The sequence below is a fragment of the Hyperolius riggenbachi genome, chromosome 12 (assembly GCF_040937935.1).
Source record: "Hyperolius riggenbachi isolate aHypRig1 chromosome 12, aHypRig1.pri, whole genome shotgun sequence".
Lineage (NCBI taxonomy): Eukaryota > Metazoa > Chordata > Amphibia > Anura > Hyperoliidae > Hyperolius > Hyperolius riggenbachi.
In genome coordinates this window covers 184,561,036-184,578,830 of record NC_090657.1, presented here as the reverse complement: position 1 = coordinate 184,578,830, position 17,795 = coordinate 184,561,036, and the positions used below count along the sequence as shown (strand labels likewise).

Sequence of the window (17,795 nt, the reverse complement as noted above, 5' to 3'; positions counted from 1 at the left end):
GAGAGAGAGAGAGAGAGAGAGAGAGAGATGAATCTACCTGGCTATCTGGGGTTCTCTTTGGACAACTGTTAAACACAAAAGGCAAGGCCATGCCAGGCTACATATCCTTAAGCAGTGGCTGGAAGGTGTAATGGTTAAGGACTCTGCCTCTGACACAGGAGACCAGGGTTTGAATCTTGGTTTTGTCTGTTCAGTAAGCCAGCACCTATTCAGTAGGAGACCTTAGGCAAGTCTTCCTAACACTGCTACTGCCTATAGAGCGTGCCCTAATGGCTGCAGCTCTGGCGCTTTGAGTCCGCCAGGAGAAAAGCGTGATATAAATGTTATTTGTCTTGTCTAATTTTTCTTTTGGATTGAGCATAAATGATACATGCTAGGCTAGCTTCAGCTAGTAGTGTTGGTGGTATAATGGATATGTTAGTTACCTACCATACACTGAGACCTGGGTTCAATCCCCAGCCATGGTATGTAAGCTGGCTTTTGAAATACTGGAATTCCCTGGCAGAAGAGACCCTCCTCCTCCGGTAGGAGGAAGGGGAGAAGGGGAGGAGGGAGGAGAAGCCTGCAAGAGGCTAATTAAACTCTCCCTAGCAGAGTGTGTGTAGCAGCTGTCCCTTAACTAATTAGTATAGGCAGACGAGTGAGTCAAATCGCTCAAGGACCTTGCCTTGTATAAGGGGGGTGGGGCTCCACCAGTAAGTGCAGTTTGATTGGCAATAGTGTGCCTGCTGACTGTGATGTAGAGGGTCAAAGTTTTGCTCAATAGAGCATTATGGGGCGAATTGAACTTCCGGGAAAGTTCGCCTTTGGCAGGCGAACGCGAACCACCGAAGTTCGCCAGGAACCGTTCGCCGGCGAACCATTCGGGACATCTCTACTCTACATCTGGCCACCTATTCTGGGGACAGCTATACACATGGCTACTTATACTGGGGACACCTATAGACCTGGCTAGCTATACTGGGGGTACCTATTTTAGGGAAACTGCTGTCAGATCTGTTGTGAAACATTCCTTCTTTCACCTAAGGAATATTGCAAGGATTAAACGCCTAATTCCTTCAGAGGATCTCCCAACCCTAGTTCATGCCTTCGTCACATCAAGGTTAGACTACTGCAACGTCCTCTACACAGGCCTGCATAAGAAAGACTTACGCCGCCTGCAATTAGTACAGAATGCCGCCGCAAGGCTGTTAACGAGCCAACCCCGCCATTGCCACATAACACCAACCCTGAGCTCACTCCACTGGCTACCGATAAAATGGAGAACTCTGTTTAAGATTGGCTTACTGACATTCAAATCCTTGCACAATCTGGGCCCTGGATACCTGAAGGACTTGTTGCAACTACATCACACCCCCCACAATCTTAGATCAAAAGGACGTAACACCTTGGTCACCCCCAGAGTCCACCTCAAAACCTTTGGAGACAGAGCCTTTTGTCATGCTGCCCCTACACTTTGGAACTCCCTGCCACACCCAATCAGGAAAGCCCCATCCCTGGAAACATTTAAGTCTAAACTGAAAACCTACCTTTTCAGTCTGGCATTCATGAACATCTGACTATCTCCTCTGTAACACAACCCAGCCTGAAACCCTGTATTAATCTGAGACACAGCTATGCGCTTTGAGTCCTATGGGAGAAAAGCGCTTTACAAATGTTATTGTATTGTATTGTATTGTAACCGCTGATGCCAGATTACTGTATTTTGGGGAACCGCTGCAAATTGTGTATGTTGGCGACCACTGCTGCCAGATTACATGTATTTTGGGTGTTACGTGTATTTTGGGTGATCCACTGCCAGGTTTCACGTATTTTGGGGAACTGCTTCCAGATTATGTATATGTTGGGGGAACTGCTGCTGCCAGATTGTCTATTTTGGGGGAACCACTGCCATATTATCTGTATTTTGGAGGAAAATCTGCCAGATTATGTATATCTTTGGTGAAATGCTGTCAGATTACATGTACTTTTTGGGGATACACTACGACAGAGCTCAAACTTTCCCTGGCAGACCTTTTATACCACTGGTAAGGCCATGTATATTTGGCCCCACCCATGACCACGCCCACACTATGCTTAACCACGCCCATTTTTGGTGCGCCGCCGAGTCCACTTACTTCTTTTTCCAGGACTAGACCCCTGGTTAAAACGCATTAAATGCGTTTCAAAAACGCTTGGATAACGCATGCGTGGGCTGAGGCCCTTATAAGAGTAAGGAAACAGTTAATGATCACCACTATGTAATGCACATATAGAGGTGTTTGTTACCAGTATAGCACCAATGAAAAGCAAATAATATGGATGAGGGAGGGCCCCTAATAGATAAAAACCTTTGCATCCCCTGATGCTACACCACTGTGTGTTCTATTTAAATCAGCAGAGACAGCCATACTATCCAAGGGAAAAAATGCACATATAAGTAGATAAACACTTGTTTTACTTCCATAACATAGGTATTCTACTCTCCACATTTTGATTTCAGTTAATTTTATATAGTAAATACAGAGAAAACTGTTCCAGGCATTTCCATCTTTACTGTCTCTGACTGAAGCCAATCTCCTCCCTTACTCTTTTTTCTCCTGCCTAAATTGTATGCCCTCCTCCAAACTGAGCTCTGTACTAAAACTGAACTGTCATAACTAACTTGCTTTGTAAACACATGTGAGCCCAACATAGATCGTATTTTGGCAGCTGCAGAGGGATGAGGTGTATTTCCCTTCCTTCCCACTGAACTGCCCTCAGCCAATCAGTGAGGAGCAATAATTTAGTGTGTGCACCTAGCTTCATTTGTAAGAGAGAGGGTTTTTTTTCAATTCCTGATGGTTACCTCCAAGTATCTGTGGGATGAGAGAGACCAGGAGCCCAGTGGTGCAGTATCGTAGGATGAGTTGGTATATGTAAAAGTATAAGAAATATCGTGACAAAGGTGGGTTGCAAGAACTTGCAACAATGGTCACAGCCTGCGGGAATATAACCGTCCCGCTTGGTGGTCCAGGTCTTTCAGAGCAGCTGCTGGTTGGTCGCTCTCCTTGGATAGTTGTGAGGTCAGCAGGGTCCCCGTGGCTATGGACTATGCTAAAACACTGGAGGAGGAGCCCTTGATGAGAGACAACAACTAAAGCTACTATATAGGTGAGAAGTGTAATGTCTTACCTTCTCAAAAGGAAAAACCAATTATTAACGGAAAAGGTATTTATTCATGCACAATAGACAACGCGTTTCACGGGACTCTGCCCGTTTCATCAGGTCAATAAAAGTGACCAACAGCGTTTCAGGTACTTTTACTGACCTGATGAAGCAGCTGAGACCAGTGAAACACCTTGTCTATTGTGCATGAATAAATACCTTTTCCATCTTTTATTGGTTTGTCTGTCTTAGGAGGTATTCTTACCTATATAGTAACTTTAATTTTTGTCATCAAGGGCACCTCCACCAGTGTTTCGAGCATTGTAAGAGGTAGCTGTTAGTATTGTCCTTAGTCATAGCCATTGGCTGTGTCATGTCATCCATAAGGCACAGTGAGCATGCATCACTATGTGCCAATGTTGGAGACCTTCAGTTTTAGGTATTATTGCTAGAGAGGAGCCTGTTCCCCAGGGCTCTACAATATCCCAGCTAAAGTCTTCTCAAAACTGCGTGATTGTCTTCATGATTGCTTACAGGGTATAACTTACAGGGTATACACACACTAGAGAGCCTGGGGCCCCGCAGTCCCCCCGGTTGTATGGGGGCATTGGGAAGCCTCCCCGTGGCGCTCCTGGATAGTGCTATGTAGCATGAACTAATTCCCGCAGGGCAACCGCTTCGTGGTATTAGTTTTTGACCCTGCAAAGTTTGGCATGCGAAAGCAAATGCATTTTTGCATGAGCAATGCCTCATGATAAGCCAATTTAGCCAGATTTGCACAGCCAGACTTGTAAGGGTTAAGCTTGGTGTTGAGCATGCATACATTTTCTTGTAGTAAGTATACACACACTAGTCCCTCAGTCAGGGACTGATTTTTAGAAAGGCCACACAGGTCTGCGCCTTGGGCCCGGGCTAAAGCCAAAGGGGCACCTGGACATGAAAAAGGGGTTGCTACACATGGAACAGGAGGCTGAAATGGGGAGCAACACATGAAAAAGGGAAACCGATGCTTAAGGTGGCTGTTCATGAAAGAGAGGGCCTACAGTATATGGATGTTACACATGGAAGAGGGGGCGGCACATGGAATGGAAGGGGCACTGCTGCACACGAAAGGGGAAGCACAACATACTTGGCCTAGAGGCCCACAAAGTATAAATCCAGTATGGCCCTCAGTGTGTAACCACCCCGGGACCCGCTGCATGGCCATTACTGTGATAGCTATGACGGGTTGCAGCATTTTCACGCAACGCACACAGATTAATCAGGGCCTAAGTAGTTACCTTCCTGAGAATGCAACCCAGTAAATTCCAGCTAAACAGTGCTGGAAAAAGGAGTAAAAGGGGACCCAATGCAATGTAACAGCAACCTAGCCTGGGAACCTGAAAATATTTACCGTGCAAACATTTTCAGAAAAAAAAGTGTTATAAAAAAACATTAAACCAACAATAATTCATCACAAATTTCAGAACCACTTAATTGTCGAAAGGGAAAAAGGTTCACTTTTACGTGGGAAGTGGCTTGCAAGGTTTTCATATGCCTATGTCTCATAAATGGTACTAAAATCAGTATTATTCTCTGGAATATTTTGCATTGTATTTTATCATTTCGACTCTCATCTCAGTCTCTGTGGTTCTATTGTCTGTTCAAGGATCTCATTCAACAGAGGAATGTTCATAGGGCTCTGGCATTTTGTAATAAAGATAGATACATACTGGCAGAAGCGTATCTATTATATGCATACATGTAAAAATAGCGACCGCTAAAAAGGGCACCAAACATAGCCTAATTTTACTTTTGCTGCTAGTAAAATGGGTGTCAGGAAATGCCATAGAATATCAATAATGATACTGATGTTCTACTTAAAGAGAACCCGAGGTGGGTTTGAAGAATATTATCTGCATACAGAGGCTGGATCTGCCTATACAGCCCAGCCTCTGTTGCTATCCCAAACCCCCCCTAAGGTCCCCCTGCACTCTGCAATCCCTCATAAATCACACCCACGCTGCTGACAAACAGCTTGTCAGAGCTGGCTGTGTTTATCTCTATAGTGTCAGTCTGCTGCTCTCCCCGCCTCCTACAGAACTCCAGTCCCCGCCTGCATCCCTTCCCTCCCTGCTGATTGGAGGGAAGGGACAGGGGCAGGGACCGGAGCTATGCAGGAGGCAGGGGAGCAGCTGAGACTGACACTACAGATGTAAACACAGCCTCACAGCACGGCTGTGATTTATGAGGGATTGCAGAGTGCAGGGGGACCTTAGTGGGGTTTGGGATAGCAACAGAGGCTGGGCTGTATAGGCAGATCCAGCCTCTGTATGCAGATAACATTCTTTAAACACACCTCGGGTTCTCTTTAAAAGAGAAAAATCAAAAGCCCAGATAGTGCAGTGTGTGAATCCAATCGGTTTACTGTATTTTCCGCCCTATAAGATGCACTTTTTCTCCCCCAAAAAGTATGGCGAATGAAGGTAATCCCCAACTTACGAACACCTGCCGAGATGAACCTCCAACCCACCGGAACTCCCTGCATTGTCCCCCGTGTATGCTGCTCTGCACCCTGTGTCTCCCACTTCTCTCCTGTATCCCCCCCCGTATAAGTATGGAGAAGTAGCAGCAATGGCTCACCTCCACCACAGCTCCTGCGGCAACAGAAGACCCCTTCTCTTCTGCACGGGGGTATGGGGGAGGGGGGGAGCAGGAGACACACTAGGGGCAGAAGATGAAACAATAGGGACAGAATGGACATATGGGTACAGAAGGGGACACACTGGGAACAGAATGGGGACACACTGGGAACAGAAGGGGGCACACTGGGAACAGAAGGAGAAAAACTGGAGACAGAAGGGGACACACTGGGGGCAGAAGGGGACACACTGGGAACAAAAAGAGAAACACTGGAGACAGAAGGGGATACATGGGGGACAGAGGGGAACACACTGGAGACAGATGGGGACACACTGGAGACAGAAGGGGACACACTGGAGACAGAAGGGGACACACTGGGAACAGGAGGGGGCACACTGGAGACAGAAGGGGACACACTGGAGACAGAAGGGGACACACTGGAGACAGAAGGGGACACACTGGAGACAGAAGGGGACACACTGGAGACAGAAGGGGACACACTGGGAACAGGAGGGGGCACACTGGAGACAGAAGGGGACACACTGGAGACAGAAGGGGGCACACCTTCCTGTCTGGACAGGAAATGATGCCAACTCTCTCAGATGTGGACAGAATAACAGCAACAAAAACATGGCTTGAACCTCCTACCACCCAAAAGTAGCATTGTTTTGTCACAGTGCACAGAGGTCCCAGGACCAAGTAGTGCGAGGAAATCTCTCCAATGGAACATATGGAATTCACTTTTTCTCCTGCGTTTTCTCCTGAGAGATACTTTTTCACCTTCTATTTAAAATAACTTTTTAGCCCTTTCTAAATGAAAAAGTAACAAAAAGTACGGTAAGTGAAAAAAGTTCTATCAAAAGTATTTTATTGCTTTCTCGTAAAAGACTAAAAATATCACCTAGGAGAAATCGAGGCCCATATCCAATTCCCATTTTCTCATAGGTGATATTTTCACACCTTGCCACACAATTTCATGTAAACCACCAGCAAGCAATAAAAAAGAAAAAGAAAAAAACACACACATTACTTTTTCACCAACTTTTGAGTACTTTTTTTTAATGTTCATTGATCAAGTCAAAAATATGAACAAACATGTCATAGATACAAATTGTATCAAGTAGCACAGGTATAAAGCAGGCGATATATAATTTATTCACAGTCCGATGTTAAGTTATAAGACATAAGTATTAGTATCAAAAGCATAAATGATAATGTCCATCCAGAAAGAATATGTAAGAGTTAGGTCAATTACAGCCTTCTATATTCAATCCAATTGTCCCACACACTATAGAACTTGTCCAAGTTTTCAATGCTCAGGAAATATAGTCTATTTGTTAACATAATGGTGTCTAATCTATCTTTGACCAACTGAATGTCTAATATTGTGGATTTCCAATTGAGAGCAATGGACCAGTGAGCTGCCAATAACATATAATTGTAAAATTTTAAGAATTGCTTAGGTATCGATGGATTATGAACATATAACAGGCTCTGCACTCCTGAAAGAGTAGCACAAACACCAGAGACATCAAAGAATAATTGTCGCCAATTTTCCCAGAACCTCACTGCGGTAGGGCAGCCGCAGTTCCAAAAAATGTGGGACAGGGTGCCTGAGGCTCCACACCCCCTGAAGCAATGTCTGGAAGAATTAGGAAAAATTCAGTGAAGGCGAGTGGGTGTATAATACCATCGCATCATTAGTCTAACCACTGTGTCTTTTAATATTGAAGAACTAGTGATAGAGGCCACATTAGTCCAGCATGATGCCCACCATTGGGTGTCATCAATATGTGTCTGCAGATCCTGCTCCCATGCTCTCATATAAGAAACTGAGCCATGGATGATTTTGATAACACTAGCTGATAGAGTGCAGATATAGCACCCGGTTGTCTAGTACCCCTATGTTTTCAAATGTAAGGGGATCAGAGTAATGAGGAAATTGGGACAACAAAAAGTGATGATTTGAAGATAACGTTAAGCTTCATCCCATGGAGAATCTCCACCAAAACAAAATTGTTGGAATGATATGAACCTGCCAGAACCTGTTTGCAGTGACCAGACCTTGACTTTCCCACCAACCAAAAGCACCTGGATTAGAAAGAGCTGGTTTAAAACGTGTGTTGCCCAAAAAGGAGAGTTTAGGAGAAGGGGTTCTGACTAAATCAAATCTGGAAAGCACCCAAGTCCAAAAATGTAATAGGTGGGCAACTACTCTAATTTAGAAAATTGCTTGAATCATCTCAGGGGAAACATTAGAAGTAAGGTAAGGAAGTCTAAACGGCTGAACTGATTGAACCTCAAATTCCCACAAAGGAGGATGAAAGGAGGTAAGGCACCAATCTAAGATATGATTTAGGTGGGCAGCTAAATGATAATGCCATAGTGAAGGAAGTCCACTGCCCTGCTGATTACGATGCCTATATAAAACCATGGCCCTTACCCGAGGGACCTTATTACCCCAAATAAATTTATTGAAAAGGGATTGGATGGGTGCCAAGTTACATTTGGTTAAAGAGATTGGCAACATTCGAAAACCATACAATAGTTTAGGTATTAATATAATTATACAGGCAATTACACGTCCTAGCCAAGAGGTTTAGAATGAGGCCCAACTTTTGAGTATTAAAGTGATCTTTTGAAACAAATGGGGGGGGGGGGGGTAATTCTTTTGAGTACTTTTTTGATTGTAAAATGCTTAAAGGTTATTTTAAAGTGGAGATGAAAAATATCTCCTAAGAGATAACACAGGAAAAAAAAGTTAATTGCATAATGGCCAAAGTAAAAAAAAAATGCAAAAAAAAAAAAATGTCCTGCAATTAGGTTTAAAAATGAAACCGCTCTTAAAAGTGAGAGTAATTTATATTTTACAATACTCCTTTATAAAGTATTTAGTCAGTGTTTGCCCATTGTAAACATTTTTCATCACCCCAATTTACATTCTGTAATTTATCACAGGTAGCCACATCTTTAGTCCTGTCAGGTGATCTCCGTGGAATATTTGTTTACTGAGAGCCCTGCACAGAGGGAGATACTGCTTTCTTGGCACTTATTTATTTAACCACTTGAGGACCGCAGTGTTAACCCCTAGTGACCAGGCCATTTTTAGTTAAATAGGCCACTGCAGCTTTAAGGCCAAGCTGAAGGGCCGCACAACTCAGCACACAAGTGATCCCCCTCTCCTTTTCTCCCCACCAACAGAGCTCTCTGTTGGTGGGGTCTGATCGCCCCCCCCCCCCCCCCCCCCCCCCCAGTGTTTGTTTGTTTTTAAATAAATATTTATTTATTTTTCTTTAAATAAAATCTTGTTTTTTTAAATTCACTTTACTACCCTCCCTCCCCTGGCCAGCCAGTCAGTGCGATCGGCTCAGCGGATCGCTTCCATGTCCCAGGGGACAGCCGTGTCACACGGCTGTCCCAAGTACAGCGCTGCTGCAGATCGCAGATCTCCTGCTAGCCCCATAGACAGCCATTCATGCCAATGGGCGTGGAGTGTTCCTGGGGCTGCCGCACTGCTCACGCCAATGGGCATGGAGCAGTCGGCAACTGGTTAATTTATTTATTGTATTTATAAAGCGCCAACATAACAGCCGTTATTTCCCACAAAGCAACAAGGTTCACAGACAGGATTTCAGGACCACGGTCATGACATCACGCTGTGGGAGGGGTTTCCCCACAATATCAGCCATACAGGTGTCCCTGATCATCTATTCGACAAAAGGTAAAGATTTCTCATGGGAAAGGGGGCATCAGCTACTGATTGGAAAAGTCTTTGGTTAAAGGACACAGCAAATAAAAAATAAATAAAAATCCACGTACCCAGGGCTTCCTCCAGCCCCTGCCAGCTTTTTGGGTGCCCTCGCTGCAGCTCCGCTTCCCGCCGGTAGTCCTGGGTCCAATCCTTTCGCAGGATTCCCACTGCGCTTGCGGCTCTCAGAGTTGTGCTGCCGTCATCTGGACTGTACAACGCAGGCGTAGAACTACTGCGCCTGCGCTGTACCGTCCAGATGACGTCAGCGCGACCAGTAAACTGCACACTGGAGCGCAGAGGAAGCCGACCTGGCGAGGTCGGCATCTCCACCAGAGGAGACCGGGAGCCACCGGAGATGCGGCGAGGGCACAGGACGGCTGCCAGGGGCTGGAGGAAGCCCCATGTAAGTGTTTTTTTTATATATTTGATCTGCTTGGACCTTCCCTTTAAAGTTCTTCTTTGTCAACAACATTGTAATAGTTCTGTCCTAGCAGCTTCCCTATATTAAAAGGCACAGAAAAGTATAAAAGCCGCCTCTTTCTGCAGAAAACGCCACATTATTACCGTCTCATCTCATTACACACGCGCAAATGTAAACTCAATTTCAGGACAGTTTCACGCCGTTACGGATATTTAAATAACTGAGGTTCCGTGGATGTTTGTGCTTAAATAGCCATAAACGCAGCCCACACGCGCAGCAAATGGCCCTGCGGCAGATGCGCGACGCCTAATAAATGCATCCCTTTTACGGCAAAATCATATTTGCGAGGCGAAGAAGGAGAAACTGCCGATAAAAGGATAAAGAACCAGAGTGCATTTTTATTTATTTACATTTTCGTACCTTTACTCACTTAAAATAAGGTTGTTAGAAGAAACATAAAAACACGATTGTGCCGTAGATTTTGCAGCGCTTGAAAGAGACGGTGCTTCTTAAAGGAAAGTGATGACACCTAGTGGCTATTGTGAGTAACTGTCAGGAACTGTTTAAAGTGGACCTGAGCACAGAACTTCCTCTCTGCTCTAAAAGATAAGCAACAGCATAACAACCTTAAGAAAAAAATATTTCTCTGTTACAGCTGATACAATATGCTTCCGTGCACTTCCGCATACCCCGAAAGCAGGAAGTGACCGCAATTGCGTGTTACTACGTGGAAATACCGCGTAGTAACACGGTACTCCCCCGAAGGCCTGTTTTTGGCGGTGCGGCTACCACACTGCCAGCTTGCATTGTGAAACCAGCCTCAGGGGGGAAAAAATTGTTACGATGCACAGAAATAAAAAAAAAACAAAAACTGAAAATTTACTGGATGAACGCCAAGGCCTGTGAGTCATGCCTACTGATTACACACTTGTTACACTCAACTGTAGCTAAATAAACAGACACTGCTCAGTGCAGCTGATTTCTACAGCATTTCTATTGACTGGGAGGTGGAAAAACGGAGGAAATCCACCTGCTGGACAAACAGCAGTAACCCTGTGTTATCATTCCCAGTAGAAACCTGCAGCAAGTCTTCACTGTGAGCAGCAACACCTGATTACTGCTGCTTGGCCAGCAAGTGGATTTGTCCAGTTTTTTCCACTTCCCACTCAGACACTGTTTCTATGTGGAATGAACACTTTTCAGTCTGCTCATTGCAAGTGCTTGGGGCCACTTTAAATATTGGTGGCTGCTGCCTAACGGGACACATTTTGCAGTTGTCTTTTTTTTTTTTTTTGCCAGTGTGTGGATTTAGGGACTTCCAATCTTTCCTTAGGTAGAACAGAGTAACCAAGCAGCTCAAGGTGACCCGAACTACTAGGAATGTCTAGGAGGATAAAAGAGACCAAAAAGCCCTCCTATTAAAAAAAGCAAAGCTTGGTGTATTTACCTTCTTAACCACTTAAGGACTGCAGTCCAGACACTTTTTTTTTTCCCATTCAGACCACTGCAGCTTTAACGGTTTATTGCTCGGTCATACAACCTACCATCTAAATGAATTTTACCTTCTTTTCTTTCCCCTAATACAGCGTTCTTTCCCTAGTGTTTGCCATGTCAGTATACTACTGGGCAAAGCCCCGCCTCCCTTTGCCCCAATAGGACAATAAATTTATAAAAGGTCTCCCACACCCCATGCCATCATTCCTTTTTTTGTCCTCGCCTCCAGCAGGATTTTGTTTCCCTTACCTCCGCTTGGCGGGTCCAGCAGCGTGGCTCTCTGCTGTAGTCCTTGCTCTTCAGTAGCTAAAGGCACCCATAAGACAAGGAGCCCCCTCTGGTACTCTCCGGGGCATATAATATAAGTTCCTGCGACCACTTTGGATACCTTAAGGGTATCGTGGCTTCCCTGCAGCTTTTGAAGCTAATATTACCGATGCTGCCATCCTTATTGCAGCGTATAGTCATTTCCTCCCTCCGGGCAATGCTGGGAAGTGCGCACAGCTGAGTTCCCGCGCACGCGCGCGAGACTTCCTCTGTATTATCAGAGGTCTGGCGGAAGTGAGCCGGCGGCCATTTTTGTTATGGGCGGTTGGTCTCCCGTCGGAGAGCTTCCGTTTGGGGGAAATTTAAACGGGGGGATGGCGTTCTCTCCACAGTGGCTACTGCGGATGTGGTGACTGGAGCTCTCGCTACCCCAGGACGGATAATCTTGTCTGGCACAGGACAGGTAGGAAGATGGTTATATCATTATCTCGTACAGCGGATGGGCAGTACATGGAATGAAGGATTCTTGTGGAAATGGCTTGTTTCGATGCGGTAGGCTGTAATATGCAGCAGATGTGGTTCTGCTTTTGGAGTATGTTTATTGTCGGCTGTTTTTTTCCTCATTAAGCTTGATAGGGGCAGCAAGGCTAATATGCTTATGGGTTATGTATATTGCTGTCTGTATCTGTGGGCACGTGTATGTATGTATATATATATATGTATATAGGTGTGTCCGTATATATGTATACATGTATGTATATGTATATATATGTATATATATATATATAGATAGGTGTATTTTGCCATATGTGTATGGTGGTTAGGTAGATGTGTATTTTACTAGTAGTGTATATATATATATATATATATATATATATATATATATATATATATGTATGCATGTGGGTATGTATATATATATATATATATATATATGTATATGGGTATATACGTTTTTGGACTATGGGGGTTAGTAGGCTTCTCTTTCCGTTAGGAGTGTGCACATAGACGTGGTCTCAATTGTTTTGTAATTTAATAGGAGCATTACAATGGCAGTCCTCATAGTTCGTTATTTTCTTTCAGCTGCTGCAATGGGAAAACATAGTGGAGAGTACCAAAAGCTCGAATCTAGTTCGAAAACGAATAGGTAAGGGTGGTAAGTATTATTTTTTGTGAGCTGAATTCTCTCGGTCAAAATATTGTCGATTTTTTTATCGTCATTTTTTTGTCAGGAATAAGGAAGACTCCAAGTCTCGAGGAAACTCTCGACGAGACGAGTCAAGAGAGAGATCAAGATCACAAAAACATGTATCTAAAGAGCAAGTTGAATCAACGCATAGAAGTAGTTCAAAAGAAAAATTGAAGAGTAGCCATCCTCAGGACAAGAGGTCATCTTCAAGTGACAAATCAGTACTAGAGGTCCGCGCAGGCCCCTCTGGCGTGCAGGCTCAAGTTCCAACAGCACCTCCAGTGGATAGTTGCTGGATATGTGGAAGGCCTTCTCTGCCCGATAAAAAAGTGTGTGATTTATGTTATGCAGATATAGCGAGAGAAGGGAGAGATGTCTCATCTCTAATCAAGCAAGTGGTGAAAGATGCAGTCTCGGAAATCGCGGTGACTAACAAGTCACCCCAACCTGAGCCAGCACATACATCTTCTCCAGAATCGGAACTGTCAAATTCAAGTTCAGACTCTGATGATGAGGGTCTAGGGTTTGACTTTTCATTGGTTCCTCCATTTGTGACACGAGTCAAACAGGCAATTGAATGGGAGGAAGAAGTTTCTTCACCAAAAAATAAAAGGAAGAGATATTATAAACAGTTGAGTAAGGAGAAAATAGTATTCCCTCTCATGGAGGAGATTAGGGAGCTTATTCTGCATGAATGGGAAAAGACGGTGAAAAAGCCTTCTTTGAGAAACAGGTTTCAGAAGTTATATCCCCTTGCTGAGGAAAGCGAAAATCTGGTACAATCAAGCCCACTGGTTGATGCCTCTCTAATGAAAATAGTAAGAAATGTTACGCTGCCAATGGAAGATTCTACTCTGTTTAGAGATGTATTAGACCGCCAGATAGACCAGGACCTTAAGAGGTGCTACTTGTCATCGGGGGAGTCAGCCAGGATCGCTATAACATTGACTTCAGTAGCAAAAGCATTGAAGGTGTGGGTTGAAGATTTGCAGAAAGCAATAAAAAGGAAGGAAACGGTAGAAGAACTGTCATTTGCCTTTCAGGAGTTATCACTAATGGCAGATTTTGTAGGGGCTGCAAGTATTGACCTGATTAGAACCTCAAGCCGGTCCATGCTATATTCAATTATGGCTAGAAGATGTTTGTGGCTAAAGCCGTGGGCGGCAGACCCAACTTCAAAGCAATCCTGGTCAAAGATCCCATTTGATGGTAAAAATTTATTTGGGCCAAAAATGGATGCAGCCATCTCACGAGTAACTGGTGGTAAGTCTGGTCTCTTACCACAGGATCGTAAATTCAGGAAGCAAGCCGGAGGAAGATTCCCTCAGTACAGAAAGCAAGTCTATAATAAATTTTCTGAAGCCAAATCGTATAGACCTGGCAAGGAGTTCAGAAGAAACTGGCGGCCAAATCAGGCTTTCCAGAGAGCAAACAGATCTAAAGGGCCTAGTGCAGCATCAGCAGCGAATAAGTCTTTTTGAGATGAGGCCCGTCCAAGTTGTTCCGGTGGGAGCCAGACTGCAGCAATTCAGGGACATCTGGACGGGAACCATAGACAATGCCTGGGTGAAAACGACAGTTTCCCTGGGTCACGAATGGACTTTCAAAGGGGGTACACCAAAGGACAGTTTGGTGGTAACAAAAATTCCAAAATCAAGAGACAAAAGAATGATCTTAGAGGAATATGTGGCCAAACTAATATGTCAGAAGGCGGTTTGTCCAGTTCCGCCTTCAGAAGAAGGTACAGGCTTCTATTCTCCAATCTTTCTTATAAAGAAGAAGTCAGGAGATCTGAGACCAGTGTTAGACTTAAAGAAGTTAAACAAGTTTATTCACATTCCAAGATTCAAGATGGAAACACTGTCCTCTATCGTAATGTCGATGCGGCCAGGAGATTGGATGTCGTCCATAGACTTAAAGGACGCGTATTTTCACGTTCCGGTAGGGCAGAAGTACCAAAAGTTTCTTCGGTTTGCGGTGGGTCAATTCCATCTGCAATTTGTTTGTCTTCCTTTCGGTCTCGCCACCTCGCCGCGAACGTTTTCCAAGGTACTTCTAGCCATGATTTCAGTGGTACGCCTTCAGGGAATACGCGTTCTGCATTATCTGGACGATATCATTCTCCTGGCCGCGTCGAGACACCTACTACTGCAGCATCAGTCGATTCTGATAGAGACATTAGAGAAATTCGGATGGATTCTGAATTACGAGAAAAGTCTTTTGATTCCTGCTCAGAGGATGTTGTTTCTGGGGGCAATGATAGATACAGTCCAACAAACAATTTCATTGCCACGAGAGAAAGCGATGAAGATTCAGAATATAGTTCAAAGATTCGTGCTAAAAGACTTTGCACAAGCAACAGAGTGTCAGAGAATATTAGGTCTGATGTCGTCAACTATCCAGATGGTGCCATGGGCTCATTGGCACTTGAGGAATTTACAACTGAGTTTTCTCAGTCAGTGGGACAAACGAGACTTGAAGCAAATGATATACATTCCAGAAGCAGTGAAGGATTCCCTGAAGTGGTGGATGAACAGCCACAACCTGACCAAATCTCGAAACCTTTTCCCTCCACAGTGGAGAGTGATTACGACAGATGCCAGCATAATAGGCTGGGGAGCAGTATTAGACGGGCAGTCAGCCCAAGGTTCCTGGAAGGTGGCGAATCAGCAGATAGTTTCGAATGTGCTGGAGCTCAGGGCAGCCCACCGGGCTATCCGTTATTTTCTTCCATCACTGAAGGGTCAGTCGGTGTTGCTCAGGATGGACAATGTGTCGGCAGTGTCCTATGTGAGAAAGCAGGGGGGTACGCACAGCAAGTCATTAATGAAAGAAGTTTCCCCGATAATGAAGTTAGCACAGAACTACTTCACGGAGATCTCAGCTGTATATATTCCAGGTCCACAGAATCAGCAGGCAGATTTTCTTTCATGACATTGCCTGGACAACAACGAGTGGTCTTTGAATCCGAAAGTATTTTTCCAGCTAGTGAGCAAATGGGGGATGCCTCAAGTGGACTTATTTGCATCTCGGAGGAACAACAAGACACCACTATACTTTTCGAGATTTCCAGATCACCAAGCATTGGCAGTGGATGCATTGACTCAACGGTGGTGGTTCAGGACAGCGTATGCGTTCCCACCGACTCCACTGATATTCAAGTTTCTGCAGAAATTGAGTTTTCACAAAACTGTTGTGATAGCGATCCTTCCATACTGGCCAGCAAGACCATGGTTCCCTCTTCTTCTGCAGATGGCCCAAGAAGAGCCGGTTCCACTCCCATTGATAGAGGATCTGCTGTCCCAGGGGGCCATGAAACATGGCAGTCTGAAGCAATTACACCTGATGACCTGGATTTTGAAAGGGCTAGGCTGTTGAACTCGGGATGTTCTGTAGAAGTAGTGGAGACATTACTTAGAGCAAAGCAACCTACAACAGTCATGTCTTACAATAGAGTCTGGAAAGCTTTTGGTGAATTTGCAAAAAATCAGGGGTTCTCACCATCTAATATAAAACCATGTAATCTATTGTCATTCTTACAGAAGGGACTGGATCTTAACTTATCATATTCAGCGTTACGCAGACATGTCGGCCATTTCATCTTTTTCAGGGATTTCTTGGTCATCTCATCCGTTGGTGAAACAGTTCTTTAAAGCGGCGATAAAACTAAGACCTCCGTTTAAACCAAGATTTCCTAAATGGGATCTACCTCTAGTCCTAGATTTTTTGTCATCTGAGCAATTTCAAAATGAAACAGTTACATTGCAGGGCCTTTCATGGAAAACAGTGTTTTTGATAGCAATTACATCAGGTAGGAGAATCTCTGAGTTGCAAGCTTTGTCTCATAAGGAGCCATATTTGGAGTTTTATCAAGATAGAGTAGTGTTATACCCAGTTCAATCCTTTCTTCCTAAATGTACATCTTCACTTCATCTAAATCAGGAATGGACTCTTCCGTCATTTAAATCACAGGAGGATCCATCTAAGCCTCATTCGTTAGATATTCCGTCTACAATTAAAGCTTATCTTCAGGCAACTGAGAGTATAAGAGACTCAGACAGACTGTTCGTTGTCCCCTCGGGATATAGAAAAGGGAAAATGGCATCCACAAGAACGTTGGCTTGTTGGATTGTTAAATTGATTCAGGCGGCCTATAAGTCAAGTGGCTTGGAGCCCCCGCAGGACATTAATGCCCACTCAACAAGAAGTATATCTTCTTCATGGGCAGCACTGAACAAAGTGCCATTGATGACGGTGTGTAAGGCAGCTAATTGGTCTACAGATCACACCTTTTTGAGACATTATTGTGTGGAGCCGGCTGCCCTCTCAACTATTCAGTTTGGAAAGAGAATTATTTCCTCTGCTGTAAAGGATGCAGTATAATATTTGTTTATAATATGGGTGAACTTATATTAAATTTGTGTGCAGCATACCCACCCTTGAGTTGTCTAGTTATTGCCCAGTAGTATACTGACATGGCAAACACTAGGGAATCTGGAAAACTGTATACTTACCTCAGTAGTTTTCCTTTCCTAGTGTTTGTCCATGTCAGTATACGGCCCCACCCTATGCTGTCGGCTCGTGCTATTAACATGGAATGATGGCATGGGGTGTGGGAGACCTTTTATAAATTTATTGTCCTATTGGGGCAAAGGGAGGTGGGGCTTTGCCCAGTAGTATACTGACATGGACAAACACTAGGAAAGGAAAACTACTGAGGTAAGTATACAGTTTTCCAGATTTGGTGCTATTTGATTGCTGCTGTGATTTTTAGTTTTTAATATATTCATCAAAAAAGACATGAATTTTGTCAACAAAATTATTTTTTTTTTTACTTTCTGTGATAACATTTGTCAAATAAAGTAAAATTTCTTATACATTTTTTTCCAAATTTATTGTGCTACATGTCTTTGATAGAAATAAAC

At 44.1% G+C, this 17,795-nt stretch overlaps 1 long non-coding RNA gene across 4 annotated transcripts in view; it reads right to left on the bottom strand.

Annotated features, from left to right (window-relative positions):
* The window catches only part of LOC137541395 (uncharacterized), a 509,076-nt gene that overhangs the window by 455,638 nt on the left and 35,643 nt on the right, over positions 1–17,795 (bottom strand). The gene's annotated exons all lie outside the window — the stretch shown is intronic.